The sequence below is a fragment of the Rhinopithecus bieti genome, unplaced genomic scaffold, assembly GCF_001698545.2.
Source record: "Rhinopithecus bieti isolate Rb0 unplaced genomic scaffold, ASM169854v2 scaffold_7580, whole genome shotgun sequence".
Lineage (NCBI taxonomy): Eukaryota > Metazoa > Chordata > Mammalia > Primates > Cercopithecidae > Rhinopithecus > Rhinopithecus bieti.
This window is the reverse complement of record NW_016805470.1, coordinates 1,196,535-1,203,610: the sequence shown is the minus strand read 5'-3', so window position 1 is coordinate 1,203,610 and position 7,076 is coordinate 1,196,535.

Below are 7,076 nucleotides of genomic sequence, written 5' to 3'. Positions count from 1 at the left end.
TCACAGCAACCCTGGGAGAAGGATACGGTTCCCATTTTACAGATGAGGAAACTAAGTCTCAGGGAAGTGAAACTACTGCCCAAGGATAGCCAAACAAAATACACGTCAGAAGTGGGACGTGAAACGAAGCCTGTGTGTCACCAGAGTCACCTATCCTCTCCCCCTCCAACCACCTAACCACACCAGGGAGCTGGCAGGAGATTCCTAGCCCACCCCTTATATTAAAATCTCTTTTAGGCAGGTGCCACCATCCAGTCCTTTTCAGTAGCACCTAGTGAGACCACGAAAGATCTACCTGGCTCCTGGTAGATGAGATCTGGCTATACAGGTACCTGGGTTCAAACCTACCCCTCCGCCCCAGGAGCTATCACCTCCAGATCCTGATGCTTGTACCTTTGCAGTCCCAGGTAGCCAGTGGCAAGGGCCAGGGGTGGCAGCAGGGCTGGGAGTGGAGAAGAGTGTGAGAAGGTGCTGCGGGGCTCAGGAGACACAGCAGGGAACCAAGGGGTCCTAAGGGTTGCAATAGGGCAGAGGGGCAGGGAGTGCAGAGTGGTGGGAAGGGGAATGGGGGGTGGGTGCAGGAGACATAAGGGGTGGAACATCCTAGCCACACATGGTGGCTCACGTCTGTAATCCCAGCACTTTGGGAGGCCGAGGTGGGCGGATCACGAGGTCAGGAAACCGTGACCATCCTGGCTAACACGGTGAAACTCTGTCTCTACTAAAAATACAAAAAATTAGCCGGGCATGGTGGCGGGTGCCTGCAGTTCCAGCTACTCGGGAGGCTGAGGCAAGAGAGTGGAGTGAACCCAGGAGGTGGAACTTGCAGTGAGCTGAGATCCCACCACTGCACCCCAGCCTGGGAGACAGAGAGAGACTCCGTCTCAAAAAAAAAAAAAGAAAAAAGAAAAAAGGTCTGCATCCTGCAGACCTGGCCCCTAAAAGATTGGTGAGAGGGTGCCAGCCGCTCCACCCTAGTCACTTTGGGAACTGGTCTTTCAGTTCATGGCCTGCCATGTCCTCTCCTGCAAAACCTGGCACTGTTAGGGAGGTCCTTTCAGCCTTGCTTTGTCCCCTCTAACCTTGAATATGTTATACACACACTTTATGAGAGCTGACTAGGGACCAGGTGGCTGTTCTAGGCTCTGAGGTGCAGCTGTGGACATTTGGGTACAAAGTTCTTCTGGCGGGGTACTTACCTCCTGCTGGGGGCGGGGAAACCTGAACAGCCGACACGTAAGTGTAGCAAGATCATCTCAGTATTGAGTGCCTTTAAGATAATAATTTAAACGGGTGGGAGGATAGAGTGTGTAAAGTGAAAGAGTTTGTTTTAGTCAGGGTAGTCAGGGAAAGCCTTTGGGAGCAGGTGATGTTGAAAGGAAATCTGACTGAGAAGACAAACTTCATGCACAAGTGAAAAGGCCAGGAGGCTAGGTGGGCTGGTGCGTGGGAGGAGCAGCTAGAATGCCAGAGTGACTGAAGGGATGGGAGCCAGGGAATAGGGAGGCAGATGGAATGGGAAAGACGTGGGCAGGAAGAACTTGGTCATGAAGACCTTGCAGGTGAACCCATTGGGGACTTAAGCCTGGAGGAACTTGACACAATTTGCCTACTGTGTGGGGAAGGGCTTGGAGGGGGTGGGGGCTTCAGGAGGCTGAGATGTTCTGTTTCTTGTGCCCCCTCCTTCTTTCCTGAGAAACATGGATGGGTGTGGGGACCAGAGACCTGGAGGTGGCCAGTTTGGTCTTTGGCGGAAGGCTTAGCAGCCCACGGGACCTGTTCTGACTGCGGCCTCCCACCTTCGGGAAGCATCCGCGCTGCCCATCTGCCCCAGGGAGTCCCAGGTGTGCAGCGCTTCCCTGGAATGTCTCTTTGTCCTCCCATCCAGTGCCTGGGATGCGGCAGCGCTGTCGAGGCAGGGCGCCCCGAGGCGGGACCCAGTTGTTCGTGGGCCCTGTGGGGTCACTCCCTTTCGGGAGTCCTCTAGCTCTTCACCCTGTGTGAGTGGGGCAGCCCAGATGCCTTGAGGAGCTCCAGGACCGGTGCCTATGAGGTAGTCCCTGCCGGTGGTGGGCCCCAGTCCCAGACTGCGGTGCGCTATTTCTTTCTGGGGTTCGTGTGAGCGTGGGCCGCCAGAATGGTGCCGACAAGCTGATTTTGGGTGATTCTTACCATTTATACAGATAGTGGCCCCGCAAAAGCATTTGCGCAGGGCCCCGCTTACGCCAGATGATTGCCGGCCACTTCTGGGCATCGCTTCTCACTTCTCCTGGGGATGGGAGCATCTCCCTGGAGGGCCCTTTGCAAAGGCCAAGCGCTGGCCAAAGGCACACCACTGGACGCATTTCCTTCCTTCTGGGGAGATGACCAGGAATGGAGGATCCAAAGGGGGTCTTGGAGGGAGGACGGAAAGGGCATCTCCGGATCTGGGCAGCCCCAGGGCTGCCGGCTCCCCGAGGAGAATGCGGGTTGGGGGCGAGGAGCTGGAGGGGAGGTCAGGGCGCGCATGAAGCCTTGGCTTCTCCACCCCAGCCCCAGCCCGCGGGCTATCGCTCCGGCTTCTCTCTCCGGGTTATGTAACCCCGGGACGGGACGTGGCAGCCGGGTGAGTGAGCGAAGGAGTAGGGGAGGGAAAGGAAAGGAGAGGAGGGGCGGGGCCGGGGTTGGTGATGGTGGTGGGAAGCGCCCTCACGCCGCCTCTTTTTGGGCCCCTTGGGTTGTCTTTCAGGAGGATTCCGGGACCAGCCCTCTCCCCAGGCGCCGGGTCGCCCCCCAGCCCCGCCCGCCGCCTCATTTTCCCTTCACTCTTTTCCCTCTTCTGTCCCACCCGCCCTGCCAGGGGGCCTCTGGCTCTGGATAGCTTTTCCTCTCGGGTTGTAGTTTCCTTCCCAAAGTTCTCAGCTTTGCTACCTCGCCCAAGTCAATAGCCTCTCTGAGCCTCAGTTTACCAGTTTGTAAAATGAAGTTTGATTGAGAGGCCACGTGTAAAACTCCTGAGGTAGCGCATGGTACAAAGTAGATGCCTGCTGCAGGCTGAGGGCCTCAAGGGGCTAAGTGAAATGGTGTGTGCCAGGCGGGGTGTCAGAGCCCCGGCAGCGACAGCTAGGAGTGGTTGGCTCCCAGGTGGTAAAAGAATTTACCAATAGCAATATAGGTTTGAAAAGTTTTATTAGATGGAAAGAACTCCACAGCAGAGCACAGCAGGGCGCTTCAGCAAGAGAGGCCTGAATTCACTTGCAGGGAACTGAAGGGTAATTTTGACCACATTAGTTATGTAAGTCATAGTAAATGATATTCTGAGTTCCTCAGATAAGGGGCTTTGCCTCCTAATGGTCTGCTTGATGACCACCAGGTGATCCTAGCTCTCCTCATTTTCCCGCTGATAAATATTTTGGGCAAATCTTTGACCCTTTGTATTTCTCCATGCTCATGTCTACTTGTCTGTTAGGATCCCAAGAAAGGGAAAATGGCACAGTGAAGAGGGGTGTCCAGTCTGTCTGGCTACTTCCTGCTGAAAAGGGGTGTTGAAACGATTAGTTCCATTTTCCCTTTCCTGCTTTCTGTCATGAAGGGAATGAAGGGTCATGAAAAACTTGTTCGTGGAGGGAAGGCCAGATTCCAGCAAGAAGACCCATGAAAATGGAAGTTGCTGTTGCAGGCTGGTATTAGGATTGCATAATCATCTGTAGGTGGAATCATTATAAACTGGAAGATATAAGTGTTAAAAGGCAGGAATTACAGGCATGCACCTCTGTGCCCACAAATTTTTGTGTTTTTAGTAGAGACCGGGTCTCACCATGTTGGCCAGGCTGGTCTCCAACTCCTGACCTCAGGTGATCAGCCTGCCTCACCTTGGTCTCCCAAGGTACTAGGATTACAGGTGTGAGCCACCACATCTGGCCCCAGGGTTTCAATTTGTGTATTTATGCATGGCCTCCACCAGTCTAGCTTGGAAAAGGGCAGGGCTTTCAGGTAGTTCCATACATACAAAATTATTATTTCTTTTTATTTTATTTTATTTGAGACGGAATTTCGCTCTTGTTGCCCAGGCTGGAGTGCAGTGGCGCAATCTCAACTCACCGCAACTTCCACCTCCCAGGTTCAAATGATTCTCCTGCCTCAGCCTCCGGAGTAACTGGGATTACAAGCATGCACCATCACGCCTGGCTAATTTCATATTTTTAGTAGAGGCAGGGTTTCTCCATATTGGCTAGGCTGGTCTCAAACTTCTGACCTGAGGTGACCCACCCACCTCAGCCTCCCAAAGTGCTGGGATTACAGGTGTGAGCCACCATGCCCAGCTATTGTTTCTTATAATTTAGAAAACTTAACAGGTTTTATTACATTTTTTTTTCATTCCTTTCAATGGAGAAGTTACCATAGGATCCTGTCTGCCCCTACCTCTGTTTGGGCTAGCACTGGCAGCCTGATATTGCCAATAGGTTCCGTGTTGGGGATAGCTTCTTCCCAGCTCTGTTATTAGGATTGGGAGCATGAGTTTCATCTGCCCATGCTAAAGACCACATGTGAGATTTTTTTTTTTTTTGGAGGGGGGAACATCAGGTAGTTAATACCACAAATATATCTTGCCAGGTTAAATCAAAGGTGACAGTTAAAGTCCGAAATTCTTGAATGAACTTAGAGGGATCCTGACTAAATGAACCAACTTGGATTGAATTTGCAAAAGATCAGACATGATCAGAAAAGGGACACGAACTCGGCTTGTTCCCAAATCTTCATTAGCCATCTCAGCGAGAGGCAAACTATTTTGGGGATTTCTCTGAGGACTCTGTGCTGGTAGCATGTGTGACTCCCCTGAGAGTATGTGAAGGGGAGAAAGTATTTGGGTATGTGGGTGGGAGATTGACTAGGGAATGGAGCAGATGGAGAGGGTGTAGGTGAAGAGTGAGCAGGTTGAGGAGGGTATAATAGGCAAAAGGAAGGATCATCTAAGACATCAGAATCGGGGAGGGAGGAAGTTCCTTGGAAGCATACACGACAATTTTTATGTAATTTTGGGTTTGGGTTTGGGGATAAAGCAAAAAAGACCTGAACATATGGGACTTCTGAATCTTTTCCAAGGTTCTGGCAAAAAATCAGTTAAGTTGTAAAATAACATTGCAATCCAAAGTTTCATTAATTGGCCAAATTGATTGATTAGGGAGCTTGTATTGAACCCAAGCAATATTACAAACAAAGTATTTGCTTTTTAAAATCTTATTTATTTTTTATTTTTATTTTTTGAGACAGAATCTTGCTTTGTTGCCCAGGCTGGAGTGCAGTGGCGCCATCTTGGCTCACTGCAACCTCCACCTCCTGGGTCAAGTGATTCTCCTGCTTCAGCCTCCGGAGTAGCTGGAATTACAGGCACTCATCACCACACCCAGCTAACTTTTGTATTTTTTTTTTTTTTAGACGTTGTTTCGCTTTTTTGCCCAAACTGGAGTGAAGTGGCACCATCTTGGCTGCACTGCAACCTCCATCCCCAGGTTCAAGCGATTCTCCTGCCTCAGCCTCCCGAGTAACTGAGATCATAAGTGCCCGCCACCACGGCCGGCTAATTTTTTTTCTTTTTTTTTTTTGTATTTTTAGTAGAGACAGGGTTTTGCCATGTTGGCCAGGCTGATCTCGAACTCCTGACCTCAGGTGATCCACTCGCCTTGGCCTCCCAATTTGCTAGGATTACAGGTGTGAGTCACTGTGCCCAGCCAATTTTTGTATTTTTAGTAGAGTCGGGGTTTTGCCATGTTGGTCAGGCTGGTCTTGAACTCCAGACCTCAGGTGATCTGCCTGCCTTGGCCTCCCAAAGTGCTGGGGTTACAGGCATAAGCCATTGTGCTCAGCCTTATATGCTTATTTTTAAGAGTTTGTGGGTCAAAATGAGACCAATGGGACTATTTTTAAGGAGGCAATCCAAGGACGAGTTGGATGGAACTGAATTAATTGAACCCATGTTGGGTTTAGACAAGGAACTACAAGATCCCTGAGGCATCCCTGCGTAGAATTGAGATCAACCGCTTCCAGGACAAGGCTTATGGAGTGTTATGGAGCAATAAGTATTATGGAGCAATAGCTCTTTTGTCTTGGCCTTGGGGTAACACTGGGGGATGGCCCTTGGCCAGAAACTGTCAATCACCAAGCTGAGAACTCAAGCTGATTCACTGGCAGTCCGAAAACAGAAAAGAGCCCTAGCCAGTCCCTCACCCCTAAGGGCAAGGACAGCCAGATATCCCTTCTCTAGGGCTTCAGGATCCCACCGAAGAGCTGCGTCCACGGGGACCGTCAGTTCCCCAAAGAGTAAAGAATCAGACCGTGGAAGGAAGCAGAGAGAAAAAGGAGGAGGGAAATCCCAGTGAAGTCCCTGTGTGGGCCACCAAGATGCCAGGCGAGGTGTCAGAGCTCCGGAACCGGGGAGTGGTTGGCTCCCGGGTGGTAAAATAACTTATCAACAACAGTATAGGTCTGAAAAGGAAAGTTTTATTAAATGGAAAGGACGCTGCAGCAGAGCGCAGTGGGCGCTTCAGCAAGAGAGGACTGAGCTCCCTGTGGGGAACTGTAGGGTAATTTGGACCACATTAGTCACCTAGGTCATGGTAAATGGTTACATTTGTCGATATTTTGGTGCCTTGATGTCAGCAAACGTTGCACAATGGGTCTTAACGTGCATGCATTACGGAAATGTACAGAAATTCTAGTTACTTATAAATTCTTGGGAAGGAAGCTTGGTACCAGATGTGGCTTTAGACAATAGGGAAGTGTCATGCTGAATTCCTCAGATAAGGGGCTTTGCCTCCTATTAGTCGGCTTGATGGCCACCAGGTGATGTTTGGTTTCTTCAGTGTGGCTTTGTAGACTGTAAAGGCGCAGCACGCCAGTGAGGCTGGTTAGCCCCAGACGGCCGAAAGGAAGGGCAGAGTCGGCGGTCCCGAGACCTGGGGCGGCCCCTTGGAGGTCAGCCTCGCTCGCTCCTCCCGGCCCTCTCCTCCTCTCGGAGGTCCGAGGCGGGCAGCGGGCTGTGGGCGGGCAGGAGGCTGCGGAGGGGCGGGGGGCAGGAAGGGGCGGGGGGCTCGGAGCAC